The following is a 14,385-nucleotide window of genomic DNA, read 5'->3' as shown; positions in this document are numbered from 1 at the left end:
ACAGTAAGGTGAATTTAATCACATATATACAATACAGCTCTGAGGGACAAAATGCTGAGGAAGAATGTTGAAGATATTATTTAACTTCTTTAATGATCTTGAAAGGTAGTAGGCAGTACATTAATGAACGGATAATAAATTAGGAGGATCTTTGGATAGATAAATGATAAAAAAGGTGCATTGATTTCTTAATACAGAAAGAATAGCAAAATGATTTTCAAGCAATAGCCACTGAAGACAGGTGTGAATGCCAGAAATATCTAAGATTAAACAAGTACTTGTATAAAACAGGGGGTGTTCTGCCTGCATGGTGTTTGAAGCTAAAAAATTGTGCTTAAGCTGCTTCTTCTAGTAAATAAATTACTGTCTTATACTTTCTAATTATTTAAATTTTGGTAATTTATCCTTGATAATAGGTTTTCCAAAGATGTTTAACTGGGAACCAACAATACGTTGCAAGTATCATATTGTGAAGTTGTTTCCAAAATGTTCTTGAAATATTAGCTGTCCTTTTTCCATTTGGATCTGTTTGTTCCCCTGCAGCTGGATCATCAAGCTAAGGGAAAAATTATCATTGACTGTCTTGCCCAATATTTGACTGCAGCTGAAAAATGGGAAAACATTGCACAAGATAATCTATAATTCCTCCTCTACCTCTGTTGTTATACAATAACAGGAAAAAAAAAATAGTGTCCTGAGTTAAATATGAAATGTACCTTAAAATTAGATGGCTAGCTGCAAAACCCTCTTGGCCAGGCTGGTTGGAAGAGTAGGTCCCTGAACTAAGGCAGTTTAGATAAAGTTGAATCACAGGAAAGGAATGTGAGCATTCCAGCTTCTGAGTGCATGCTGTGCCATAGAGTAATTGCATGGCTTGTTTCAGGCTGCTTAGGGTGAGGGTGATGTGAAGTGTTCCCTTTGCTCAAAGACAAGATGTTTTGATCACAAGCTTAGGAGAAAAGACAGTTGTCTATTGATATTGCAAACATTTTTCTTGTATTCTTAAACTTCTGTAAAGGAATCCTTGCAATTTTTTTGGTTCAGTGTTGGAGCAGTAAATATTTGCTGAAATGCTGAAAAAGTAAAACCACATGACAAACTTTTTATTATGTGTTGATGGAAAACTAAAATACTTTTATTAAGTACCTTAGAAACAAGGTTGAGAATTAATTGTAATAGGAAATGTAACTAATTTCTAGTTTCTCTGTTTAGGTAAGGCCCAAAAAGCCCAAAAAACCCAAAAAACCATTGTTTTATGGTTTGGGTTTGTTGTGTATGTATCATCTGGTGGCACAAAGCTGGTCTTGGAGGGGGTTTTGTGTCAAGAACTTGATTCTCTCAAACTGCTAGAAACAGCAGCCCATAGCTTATGCAGTGTGTCTTACACGCATTCCTTCCTGACTTTTGCATGTATGACTGTAATTTGGCATTTATTTACTCATTGTGTTCTTTTGAATCTGTTTCTTATTAGACTAAAACTATCCAAGCAGTGTAAGCAGGAGAGTTTCCAGGAGGAAGCTCTTGAGGATCATGGAGAGCTGGGTCTTGCATAGTGCAGGTCCTTCTCCCTCACCCTGCAGACTGCAGCTTTCTATTTGCTGATGTGCCAGGTAAAAATCCAAACTGCTGGCACATCACCCAGGCAAATATTCTGATGTTCTCACTGAAGCATGGGAAAGGGCTCCCAGGAGATGCCGTGTTTCTTAGAGGCCTCAGCTGCAGCTGTGGTTTCTGGAGATAACATTTGATTAAATGAAAGCTGCCTCTCAGCACAGCTTGTGGAGCCACAGTACCCTCCCCTGCTCTTTGTGCTCACAGCTCCCCTTGACTGGGCTGAGGAGCCTCCTGCAGCAGGATGCAGCTGTGATTTGTTAACTTGTGTGGAAGCAAGCCTTGCCCACCCTGAGCAGTCTGCAGGGGCTCCCCAGTTCTGCCTTGTCCCCTTGTGCTGTTCAGGGGTAGCCTGAGGGTGCTCTCTTTTGCCTCCCAGCAGTGCTGCCCCAACAGCTCCCTGGAAGTGCTTGCTGTAGTGTAGAAACCCTGAGCTGCTGCAGTTAAAGACGTGTGTAGGGAAATTTCTCAGGAAACACAACTATTGTGAGTATCAAGGCTTCTTCGGAAGCTCCCAGCTATCAAAATTCTGGAGCCTTCTCTTGGAGTCATGCTGGAAGCTCATGGACAGCTCCTTCCACTTTAACCAAGGACATATTTTTGCTATAGACCACATACAGCCATTGTGTTTAACTCTGGAAAAATGCATTCAAATGAAATGAAGGTGACTGGACGAGCTTGGTCTTAGGGGAAAGAGGCAGCAAAAACCTGCTCTGGGTGTCAAGTGCTAGGCAGGGGCCCTAAATCCAGTAAGAAAAACACATGGAAAACTTTTTGGGTGAAAAGTATTGATACTATGGTCTATTTTACATGTAAAGTTTTTTATTTTCTTATGTTTGGGGGTTTTTGCCTAAAACTGTGTGCATGTTTGGGTTCTTTAGATTCAGTAACTTCAGCTTTATGAAACTTGTGATTTAACTGAAAAGGGACCTTTTTTAAAAAAAAGTTACAATAAAACTCTGCCCTTTGTTTTACTGGTAACTCTAAGTATTGAGTGATTTGATCTTTTCTTGCTGTGCAACCAAAATGACTTTTTTCCAAGCTGTCCTGCAGTGAGAGTGGTTCTCACTGCTCCTTGTTAGTTGGCCCCAGGAATGTTCCCACAATGAATTATTTTGCAAATCTTTTGAGGTGGAGACTTCTAATTTTGTACTCTGTCTTGCTGGTATCCCTTGGGCATAGACACTGATTAACAACATACCTGTAACGCACAATCCATAGTCTGTAGATACTGATATTGAGAGTAAGTGTCAAGAGAAAACATGGCTCAGGACTGCTGTTAGCAGGGTCTAATTAGATATCTCTGCCACCCTCACCTACTAGGTCAGGCTTTCAGTGAAACATCTGGTTCTGAGTGCTAGTACTTTATGAAACTGTAATTTTTTTTAATCCAGGCTTAGTACTCTTTCTGAATAAGTAGGTTAAATGTGCCATGTTAATTTGAGAGAGAATGTAGCTGTAAGGGGCAATCATGTACAATTGGAAAGAAATATTTAGGTCAGTTTAGCAGGATCAGCTATCAGATGACCTCTGACATCCACCATCATCTACTGAAGAGCTAATTAGCTGTAAAAGTAGATGACAAGTCAATTGCATCAGCACAAAGGATAAATTTGTCTTTTTGGGTTTTACTGACGATAAAGTCTCCTAGATAAAGAGAGCCACCTGCATGTGAAAAGCAAACTTTCCTGAAGGAAGGTGCAGTTGTAAAGAGAAGCATAAAGCAAGGTAAAGGTACAGGATGAGGGGCATTTGGGGTGAAATGGCTGCAGGTTCTCATAGCTACAGTGAGGTAATGAAGCACAGGAGACAATTCAGTCTGTGGACAGTAGATTTATTTCCATGCTAATTCAGATTGTCCTGGCTTTTAAAAAGCTGAGCATCCTCATTGGAGTGCTTTGAGTGTGCCTTTTTTTTGGTTGGTGTTGTACCATGCTGTTCTCTGCCTTGAATGTTGCATTGGTGCCTTTACCCATTAACAACTCAGAGTTACCCCCTTTCTCTTGCTTCTGAAATACTGGTTATCATTGTGAATGCCATTTAGGGCACAAAGACTGGATCTACTAAGGGGCTTAAAAACACTAGTTGCTAGTTAAAAAAATACAGTAAGGGAAAAAGAGGAGCAAATTGCACTTTCTCTAGTACATGAGATGGACTGTGGCGTATAGTAAATCTACTTAGCAAGTGATTCCTCCTTCTCCTAGTAGCACAGTTAACTACACTGACTAATTTAAAGAAATAAAAAGTGAGTGTTTATGTTCGAAGGGGACCTGCATGCAGTTATGCTCACACTGAGAATGTGCTTTATGCCATTCTGGACCTGGGAAATGCCTCTTCTGTATTAGCAAGTGGGTCAGGCATGGTTGCCACTAATTTTTATGTACACCCCTGAGTTTCTGGAGTAGTAGCCCTAATCCAGGCCAGGTTGTTCTCAATTGTCTTCTGCTGCTGAAACACTCTGACAGCTGTTACAATTGTGGCAGCTGCTCTGTCTTCATTACGTGGTTGAACTAAAAACCAAAATTAAAACAACTCAGGCCAATTTCTAAGGTTCATAGCTGAGCACACATCCTTAGCAAAGCTGAGGGGCAGTTACTTGATTGTTCCAAAACACTGGATTAGTAAAACTGTAGCTGTAGGGAAGTCTCAAAACCTTTAGCTAGGATGCTTTAGCCCTACTGAACTTGGCAACTTCTACACCACTGTGAGCTCTAATTAACTGGACTACCTTTAAAGACGCTTAATGAGTTAACAGAAGCCACTGGGAGCTTCTTGCCTCTGTTCTTTAAGAGCCGGTTAACAGAAGCCACTGGGAGCTTCTTGCCTCTGTTCTTTAAGAGCCGAGCTACATGGCTTTTGAAATACCTATGGTGTTTTTTCCTCCAATGTGTGTCCTAATGATCCAAGTGATAAATCCAGGGAATTCAAAAGGGAAAGGATTAATCTCCTGCTAGGCACATGCTGGACAACAGCATCCCTGACACATTCGGCCAGGGACTCACAGGGAAAGTGGTGTGCAGAAAGTAGCACTCCACTATTGTACTATGTGCTTTTCACCTTTTGGTAGAAATGCTTCAACAATAAAAAGAGACCCATATAAATTCAAACTACAGTCCAGAGCAGACTGAATTTTTATATATATGAATAATGCAGGTTTAGTTAGGATATTTTTGTTTCTTTTTTTAGTTTGAAGTCATTTGAAGGTGTGGGGCACAGTAAAATTATCTAACAAAGTCTGTAATGCTCAGCTGCTTGTGTTGCTTTTCATATTTTTAATAAAAGGTCCTCTTTAAAGATAGTTTTAAAATTATTTATTAAAAAGGAGAACATTTTCTTCTGCTGTTGTCCCCTTATATTTTATTCCGACTCTTCTATCATGCCTGCTTCCGTGTTGCATGAATGTTTAGCTACCAGTGCACCACAGCAGACCAGCATGAAATGGTATAAAACACTGTCCTGCCAATGAGAAAGCATGATGGAATATTTTAAAGGGCTGTGTAGGTCAGGGAGAGCACCTTGAAGCTAATGTGAAATCTGACTGGCATGATGGAGACAGGTAGAATTATACACCTACTCCACCTTGCGCCAGTCAGAATCCCAGCAGCAACATTTGGTACCAGCTGCAGCCTGTTAATTGTGTGTTCAGGGAGACTGGCAAAAAGGGTATTACATTGCTTCAAACTGAGTGAAACAAGAATAAGCAAGATAAAACACCTTTAAATGCTTCTGAGAGGGCAACTTGCTGGCACAGTTAGCTGGTGTTTCTGAGGTAAATGGTGGTGCATCACTCTGTAACAGAGAGCTTCAGCTGCATGTGTTGAATTCCAGGTACAAGGAAAAGTCTGTCTCCTAAATTGTTTGCTAAGGGAATAAATTACAATGATGTTTTTGAAACAGATAAATGAAGGTAAGAGGTTGAAGGCAGGGTATGTAGATGACTTTTACAGTACTTACTTTTTAGTTTTACTTAACAAAGTAAAGTTACTTTGTACTTTACTGGAGTACTCAGTTTCTCCAGGCTTTGTTATGGCAAGAAGGCAGCCTAATTAGAACAGAGGGTGTAATTTAGTAAAATGTCAATGGTAAGAACACTGGTGATGGTTTAGTTTGACTTGGGAATTGATGTAAAAACAGGTACGTAGGAAAAGTAATAGAGTTTATGGATCTATATCTCAATAATGGCCAAATGAAGAAGAAACAGAAGTGGAGCAAATTCGGGCCTTTGTTACACAGGGTAATGTGTCAGAAGACAGAAGTGCAGAGGTCCCAATTCAGCTTTCTTTTGTGCCTTACCTTCTCATGTCAGTGAAATACTCATGCACCAGGAGCATGTGGGTTCAAGTCTTTATTTTCTAAAATAAATAATTTTCAGGAAACAGTTGTGACAAAGGCATGCAAATCTTAGATACCTGAGGCACAACATGTAAATATCAAAGTACCAGGAGGGCAATTAGAGATGAGTTTTAGCTACACATTTAGCTACAATTAGCTGTTCATCACAAAGGGTGTGAGATACTTGAGTGTTCTCTGTATTATAGAGTGACAAAGCTCGTGCATTTGGCTGAACACTCAATGTACCTTCCTGGAATGCTTTGCCTTTCAAATCTGCAAGCAAACAGCTGACTCTGCATTGCAGTGTTTGTTCTACCTGTCCTCATCAGGTCTGTACAAGCTGGAGGAAAGATGTTGATGGAAGTAATCGATAGAGTAAAGAATGATGAACCAATGAAAAGAATCTGACTGAAAGGCCACGACAGAGACCGCAACAGTCATGACAGTATCATAATTGTCATTTTGGGGGGTGCTAAATTGAAGTGCTAGCACAGAAATTACATAATCGATAATTTAAACCTTGGCAAGTGTAAGGTTTTAGAAGAAAAGGCCAAGAGCAGAAACTGTTGTACACAGAGGAACACTTCCCCTACTCTTTAGTTTACCAGTACAATCATCAGTCATGATGGGATTCCAGGCCTGTTTGCAGACTCTTTCAAACAGCAATAGTATGTCAAAAAACTGGAGGGTGTGGGGGAAAGGCTGTTTTTACATGTGGAGATTACAGAAGTCAGGATTCTCCTGGGTTGTATTGCTATTAGCTGCTTGTGTGACTCTAAGCACAAAACATATGACTTCCTGATGACTCCATTTTTTCAACAGAAAAAGGGTTGTGCCTTTTAAATTTGTGTTTTGAGGGTTCTTTGCTACACTTTTCATGGGTGGCAACTGTAAAAGTTCATATGCAACTTTCAGCTTTGCATTGCAATGATGTGATTTAGTGTTAGCTATAGTAAAAATGCGGCTTCAGTTCTTGATTCACAAACTCTCCTATTAATATTTGCCATGCTGGGAGTTTATGGCAGGAATATGACTGAAGGTTTACAAGCCTTGTGGAACCATGCAGGACAGTGTCATGATGGGTAAGAAAATATGTTGTTTATGTTGTTTTTAAATCTGTGACAACACTGCTGTGCATAGAATCTGGGTTTTAATTTCTCAGGTTGAAAGATCTGTTTACATTTGAAAGAAAGTCAAAAGCTCTAAACAAAAAAAAAGAAAAAAAGGACAAAAAAGACCTAAACTGGACAGGAGGAAAGAAAGTGAAATACTGGAGGTGAAAGGTAAGCATATAGAGAAAATGGGAAAGGATATGTAAAAACTTTGCTAGATGTCTTGAAGAGCCATATCTGCAAAGATAAAATCAGAGCTGAGGCTGGCAGGCCTCTAGAAACAAGATGGGCTTGTCTCACAGGGGCTGAGTCAAGGGGAGCTATCTCTTGACCCGCTGGCAACTCCATTCCTGATTCAGCAGTTTTCAGGGGCTAATCTTTGCAGAAGATCAGCTCTTAAAAAATTATGAGCTAACAGAGATTCTCAAGAGCCCTGTGTAATTTTGAAAATGTGATCGCTGGTATGTGGTTCCTTAGTGCATGTTAGTCTGTAGTGCTCTGAAGATGGAAAGAAATGCTATTTAGTCTTAAACTTCAGTTGGTAGGCAGGTTTTGGCTGTAGCCTTTATTTGTTTTCATGCATAAAAAGGAAAAGTAATTTTTAAAGTAGGAAAATTCATTATAATTACCAAAAAATACCTTCACTTGTTCCAAGGAGTTAGGTTTTGTTAATAAATCTGCATTTGCCATGAAAGAATCAAGCCTGAGTTCTTAATTATTACTGTTTTCTGACTCTATGCTGCAACTGCACCTTATCAAGATCTCATATAACTTAGGTTTTTCTGTACTCTTCTATTTTGCCTGGGTTCCACTCACCTTATTCAAGGCTGACAAACTCCATGTAATGTGCACCAATAGCTTTTTTCAGATGCATTCTGCTTTAATTGCCATGTGTCATATATTTCCAACCAGCTTGTGCTTTTGCAGAAAAAATTTAAACATCTCCATAAAGCAGTTAAAAAAATATCCAAAACTAAGCTAAGCTTGAACCATGAATATATTAATGAAAATCTCAATCTGTTCATGGGCATTTTGTGAGCCACAAAAAGCAGCATTAATCAAGTCTATTACCCAGTTTGCATTTTTCACTTGATGGTAAGAAATGTCACAGCATTTGGCCCTCTAAGTTCTGGTAGTAATATAGGCAAGGGAACTTGATTTTCAGCTTTCTCTTTGTATTCTTTATAACTTTTGTTTGAGAATAGGATTTTCTCCTTCTGAGGACTATTAAGGCAAAAGTGTGTTTATTAGCTCACACAGTGTCCATGGATTTCCCTGTACCTTCAGATGAAAACAAAGCCTGGCACTTGGAGTGTGTGTCCTGCCCATAATTCATGCTGGAGGTGTCAATCAGTAAGCTAAAATGTCTACAGGTATCTGTGCCGGTGTCCACAGGGTAATATTGCTTTTCATTTTCTAGTGAAGGGCATTATTCCGGTAATGGCACCATTCCCAGTGCATCTGTGAGCTTGCCTAGAAGTAAAGCATAGCTCCTGAATATAGGTCAGGAAAGGACGTTTTTATAACTTGTGTCCTTGATGGAAACTGGTATATGCTGAATTTGCAAAAAGTCTGAGTTCAGTGTCATCCGTTTTCAGTATTTCCCGAACAATTGATTTATTTCACATTATTAATGAACTTTGCAGCAGTTCCACTTGTCAGGCCTACTCTGCAGGGGTCAATAATGAGAGGAAACCTGATGTTAGTGGATCCAGCTTAAGTGATTCTGTCATGCTAACGATTCAATATATCAGGACAAATGTCAGCTCCTTCCAATATGTTAATTCCTCTGATCCTATTTGCATAAACTACAGTCAATGAAATACAAGTTTTCCCTCTAGGATAGGTAATGGATATTTGTAAAGGATTTTTTATTTTCCTTTTTTTGAGTTTCTAAGAAGGCTGGGGAGAATTGGACCTCATTCCTGAACTCCATGTGTCATCTGGAAGCAAAGATGTGGCTTTATTTGAATATGAGCTGTGCATCCATCGTATCTGATTTTGTAGACTTCAGAAGGAATTGAACGTGGGGTTGATTTCTGGTCTGCTGTGCTCAAAAGAAAGGATTAAACCCTCAGGTTAGTGTGCTGTGAGACATTTCCCAGCTTTTCTGGCAAAAATGTTGCCTAATTCTGTCTTCATAAAATGAAACCTGTCAAGTACCCTTGGTAGCTCTGCACTGGAAAGCTTTTGGAGCATGTACTTCTGGCTCTCTGTTGTCTGAGTTCTCAGTTGCTTAAGCTGAAAGTTTTTCTTGGATTCTTTAGTTTTCTGAAATGCTTACCTGTGGCTCATAAGTTCTTTAACATAACTTTAGCATTGTTTGCACCTGAATTTACCACAGGAATGACCTTACTTACTCCTTTAAGCGCAGTTCTGTCTACACCAGCCTTCCTTTAGGAATTAAAAAAAAAAAAACTTTATGAATATTAGAAATAGGAAAAAACATATCCCAGATACTTTGTGGAAGAGATATTATTTGTTTTCATGCACTTTCTTGTGGCCCATTTACTGCCTTGCTTGGTACCTGAAGATGCTACAGTATTTTAGTAACTTAGACATTTTTTTCCACAAGCAACTTAAAGGCATGTTCTTCAAACAAACTTTTGCTGAGGTTCTCTGTCACCACTTTGCTCCTACCGAGATTAAATTAAAAAAGAGGGATTTTGTTTAGTACTTCCCCTCTTCCCTGAATTTTTGAGATAATGCTGCAGTGTTTAGGGACAGCAATAAAAGCATGGAATACTAATGGTTGAAAACACCATGGGGGGAAGCAGTCCTTCCCACAGCATGTTAAAGTTTCTCAGGACAGAAAAAAAGATAAGTAGCTACTGCTTTGTTTTCTTCTACTTCCTCTGTGTATGAAATCACTTTGATAGATCTGCAGGAAGAGATTTAGTTGCAGATGGCAGAGGTCAGTGTATTGTGTATTCAATGTAGTCAATAATAAAGTCAGGACTTATGCTAACTGAATGTTAATTAGGAGTCACAAGGACCTTGGAAAGTCATTATGTCTGGCCATTTGCTTCACAATATTGCTCCAAACAGGCTCTGGAGGCCAATGTAAGGGGATTAAAAAAATCTGGAGGAATAAGGGAAAGCGGGAAGGCTAAAAATAGGTTTGTGCAATGTGTAGCAGACCATTGTAAAGATTGAGAAGAAAACCATCTTACTTCATTAAATTCAGCATTGAACCTCATCCTGGTCATCCTGTTTCCCCACGAGTTTGCTGTCCTGTTGGCCTTGGAGATCAGGATGAAGCTATGTGTTTTTCCTGTATGAATAGAAATCTTCAGCTATGGCTGTAAAACTGAAGTGACATCCACTGCATTCAATTGCCAAAATTACAGAGGAAATAGTCATATAGACATAAGTGGGTTAACCCCTGTAGCTCTAGATAATTGGGTGAAATTTTTGTTTGATGGAATTTTCATGTCTGAATAATTCAAGATTTGTCCTAGGAGCTCTGTTTTTGGGTTGGGCTCAAAAGGAGAAAACTTTAAGTCGATATTGACCCAGGTCAATAGTTTCTCCTTCCTGCAAACCAACTATTTATTCTCCCTTATGTTGAATTGTTACTGCTTTGTGTCCCACCCTTGGGATGACCAAAACTGGAAGAACAAAAACTTCAAATCCCAAACTGAATTATTTAACCTCACCCAGACAAAGTGGTCTTTGGAGGAGTATTGTCACTGTACTTGATGTAGGATTTCAGTGCTGCTCCTCATCCTTGTTTCCAGAGTCTGGTAAGGACGAAAATGTCTCTCGTGGCATTATCAGTGTAGTCAGTGAGCACCCAGCAGATACTGCTGCCCTGTGATACATGGTTACACTTCTTCTGGCTGGTTGAAACTCCAGCCTTTAGCATTTCAGTGAGCCATGACCAGTTCTGCAGTATACCCAGTTCTACTAGGCTCTGCATGATATTGTCTCTGTGCCACTGAGCTGGCCTCACTAATTTATTGCAAATGCCTATAAAATGCATGTAGAAGGCAGATAGGTCTGTCATAAATCTCAAAGTGTTAGCTTAATGCTCCTATTGTTTGCAGGCTGGGTCTGTGGGCACAATGCCTGTGTTCGTTATAATTTGGTTCAAGGGTAAGAGTTCAGTAGACAAAATTGCTGGTTATACAGCGATGTTCCAGTATATTTACAGTGGAAAGGACCAGTGAGATTGTTAATATTGCGTTGAATTCCATTACTAGACAAGGTTCAACCCCTTTGCATAGGGCAGCTTAATTTTCAGCAATTTTATGGTAGTGAGGAAGTTCAGCCTTTGCACAGAAAGTCATTGTGGGACACAAGGCTTCAGATGATTTGGGGTTAGGAAAATTGATAGTCTCACTTAGATATGCTCTAGTCAATGAAGCCACATCCACAATATGGATGAAACAGCTTGAATTCTGGAAAAATGCAGCCTGGTGAATGACGGGGTTTCCATTTGGATTAATTATTTTTTGTTGTCATGCAGTCTCAAGATATGGGCACAAATCTTTTCTGCTGCCAAGTCCTTCTGAAACAGGTGTGACTCATACACTTTAAAAAATGTTGCTTGTGTTCAAAAATATCAGGCCCTGCAAAGCACTGTATTTTGAGCCATATCACTTCCTTACTCAGCTTCTATGCAAAGTTGAACTAAATATGATTCAGAGATTGCCTAACCAATCCTCTTGCAGATGTGAAACTAGGCAGTAATTTAGTTCATCATCCTGAATGCAGTGTGAATGCTGAGATTTTCCTCTTAACACACTGGACATTCCTATGGGGAATCCACCATGCTGGATAGGTTTGAGTAAGAAAATGTGTAAAACATCTTCCAAGGACTCATCTTGTCAGTATTCATGAGAGCAGATGGTAAATATAAATAAACTGTGGAGCAGTTTTTCTTTAACCTATGCTATGCCTTCTACTTGTATCTTCACAGAAGCAATGCTAGTCCATCATGATTTGGTCCTCAAATATCACATCTTGTTATATTGAAAAAGCCTTTGGGAAACATCCTGCATCCTGCTTTACAGGGGGAGAAAATGAATAAAAAATTACTGAGTTGTCCCTCAAAAACTTGTTATTAACTGTTCTGCCACTATTTAATGCTCAGAAGAACATGTTCAGGATATTCCAGCATCACGGAAGCTTAGTATTTTGGTATATACTAGAGCCTTGATCCAGTAAAATGCTTAGTACCCTCAACTTCCATACTGTCTCCTCAGAGGAGAGGGCACGGAGCCCCTGGGTTGCAAAAAGTTTTGTGTTTCCAGTGACACTGTCTTTGTTAAAATCTTACACATAACTCCTGGACTGTACTGCATGTGAAGGGCTGTGAGGAATGGAAGCTTTAATGAGCGCACACATGCTTTTCTTGCTTTTTTGCTCAGTGTTCTTTTATTTGTTAAGGAATTTTAGTGTTTTGAAGTTCCAATATGTAAAACTGCATTTTTAACAAATATGGAAGCACAGAGTTTAACTGCCTCTTTCTGCTCAGCTCCAGGCTAATTGACATGTGCGTGGTGGCAAAACGAGGGTGAAGTACCTGTTTCTATACTGCAGTCAAGGTATGGAAAGGGTATTTATCTTTCATCACTTCCTAATACTTTTAAAGAAAATATGACTGTTGTGTATTGGATACCTTCTATCTCAGAATAATAATAATACTTTGGAAGCTGTGACAGTCTTGTCTTCCTAAAACATGGAAATTACGTAGTAAGTAAACTTATGTGTCAGTGACACACTTTCACACCACGCTGGTTAAAACAAATGTGACTGTTTCAAGTATTAATACTCTTCCTCTACCAATAATTAGGGTGAGTGGGACTTACATAGGCATTTCTCACACCATGCAGGAGACAAAAGGAGATATGAATTGAGGTAGAATTTTTAAAGAAGCAAGCACAGACCCTAAAAATCTGCACAAGTGCCCAAAATGGAGTATGGCATTCATGAGCTGCAATTTGGGTATCCACAATTCCTGCACAAGACTGAAGATCAAGTCTCCATTACAGACCTTTTGGAAACATTTGGAAAATGCTGCTACTTCATGTCTATTGATCTTCTTATTGAAATCAATATTCATATAATGAGCTTTGACGTGTTTCTGACCTGTGTAAATGCAGTGAATTCTTTGAATGGGGAGTGGTGAGGGAGAAAACCCTAGTAATGGAAATTTAAGGATATATCTTAAATCTGCATGAGAGACAGGCTCTTGAAAGATGTTTCTCCTAAGGCAGGGGATGATGTAGTGTACTTACTTTTGATCTTGACTGCTTAGGCAGTTTTAGGTATGAGACAATCTTTGCTTATGCAATCACCTAGCAATAACAAAAATAAAAGATATGAAAATAAAAGATATTGAGATTATATGTACTTTGCAAATCATTAGTGGTACAAAACTGAATAAACCCTTGGGTGATACAGTTGGTTAGCATCTCTGTTGCTGAGAAAGTCAAGATGAAGACAGTGAATATAAGAGCTTGTGTCACAGAATCACACAGGATATGCTGAGTTGGAGTGGACCCACAAGGATCATTGAGTCCAGCTCCTGGCCCTGCATCCAAGAGTCACACCCTGTGCCTGAGAGCATTGTCCAAACACTTCTTGAGCTCTGTCAGGCTTGTGCTGTGACCACTTCCCTGGAGAGCCTGTTCCAGTGCTCAGACACCCTCTGGAGGAAGACTCTTTTTCTAATAGCCGACCTAAACTTCCCCAGCACAACTTCAGCCAAGTCCACGTAGCCCAAGTGGTATGAAGAGAGCTTGTATGTAGACTGCAAAGTTGTTCAAGGTAAATGTGCTATGTGTTCATTTCAGAATACAGCAGGAGGTTCTCATGTGTACATGTATCAGGCTGTGACTGTTTTTTCTTCTGCCGTGGTCATGTAAATAAAGCACCCTAGGGAGATCTGGGGTATATGTTTGGCACTATTACTGCTGTTCTGGGTAGGTTTCTTCTGATAGAAAGTAGTTGATTAGGTAACTTGGTTATTTTGCTGTGCTGAATGTTTGCACAACAGTAGATGTAATGCCTGTGTTTTCAGCTTTGTAGGAAGCAGTTTAAATGATGATGTTCTCAGTTACAACAGTCAAAGCTGTTGATATAGAAGTAATTGAAGATGGCATAAAAATGCTGAATAGGATCAAAGCTGATGATTTATTTATTAAAGACAAAATGTGACAGCCTAAGCTGGAAGCTGGTTTTAACAGGACAGGCTCACTATTTAACAGGTGTAGGATGTCCAATAGGTTTCCCACATGGGAAGTGATTACTGAAGGCAGGCAACAGTCAGGGTTGATAGAAGTGCAAAGGGGTCAAAGAAGCAGTTATATACCACTGCTAA

General features: G+C 39.5%; 1 long non-coding RNA gene across 1 annotated transcript; it reads left to right on the top strand.

The window, feature by feature from the left end:
• Positions 1-1,956: 1,956 nt before the first annotated feature.
• LOC148184198 (uncharacterized) lies at positions 1,957-13,022 on the top strand. The gene is made up of 3 exons (XR_015772633.1): positions 1,957-2,097; positions 12,538-12,607; positions 12,896-13,022. It is a non-coding gene; the product is annotated as an uncharacterized LOC148184198 (long non-coding RNA).
• The last annotated feature ends 1,363 nt before the right edge of the window (positions 13,023-14,385 follow it).

Source organism: Pseudopodoces humilis, chromosome 6 (genome assembly GCF_049639895.1).
Source record: "Pseudopodoces humilis isolate 2021_Gansu_Grassland_sample_001 chromosome 6, ASM4963989v1, whole genome shotgun sequence".
Classification (NCBI taxonomy): domain Eukaryota; kingdom Metazoa; phylum Chordata; class Aves; order Passeriformes; family Paridae; genus Pseudopodoces; species Pseudopodoces humilis.
The sequence above is the reverse complement of the archived record's forward strand: the minus strand, read 5'-3'. Positions and strand labels throughout refer to the sequence as shown.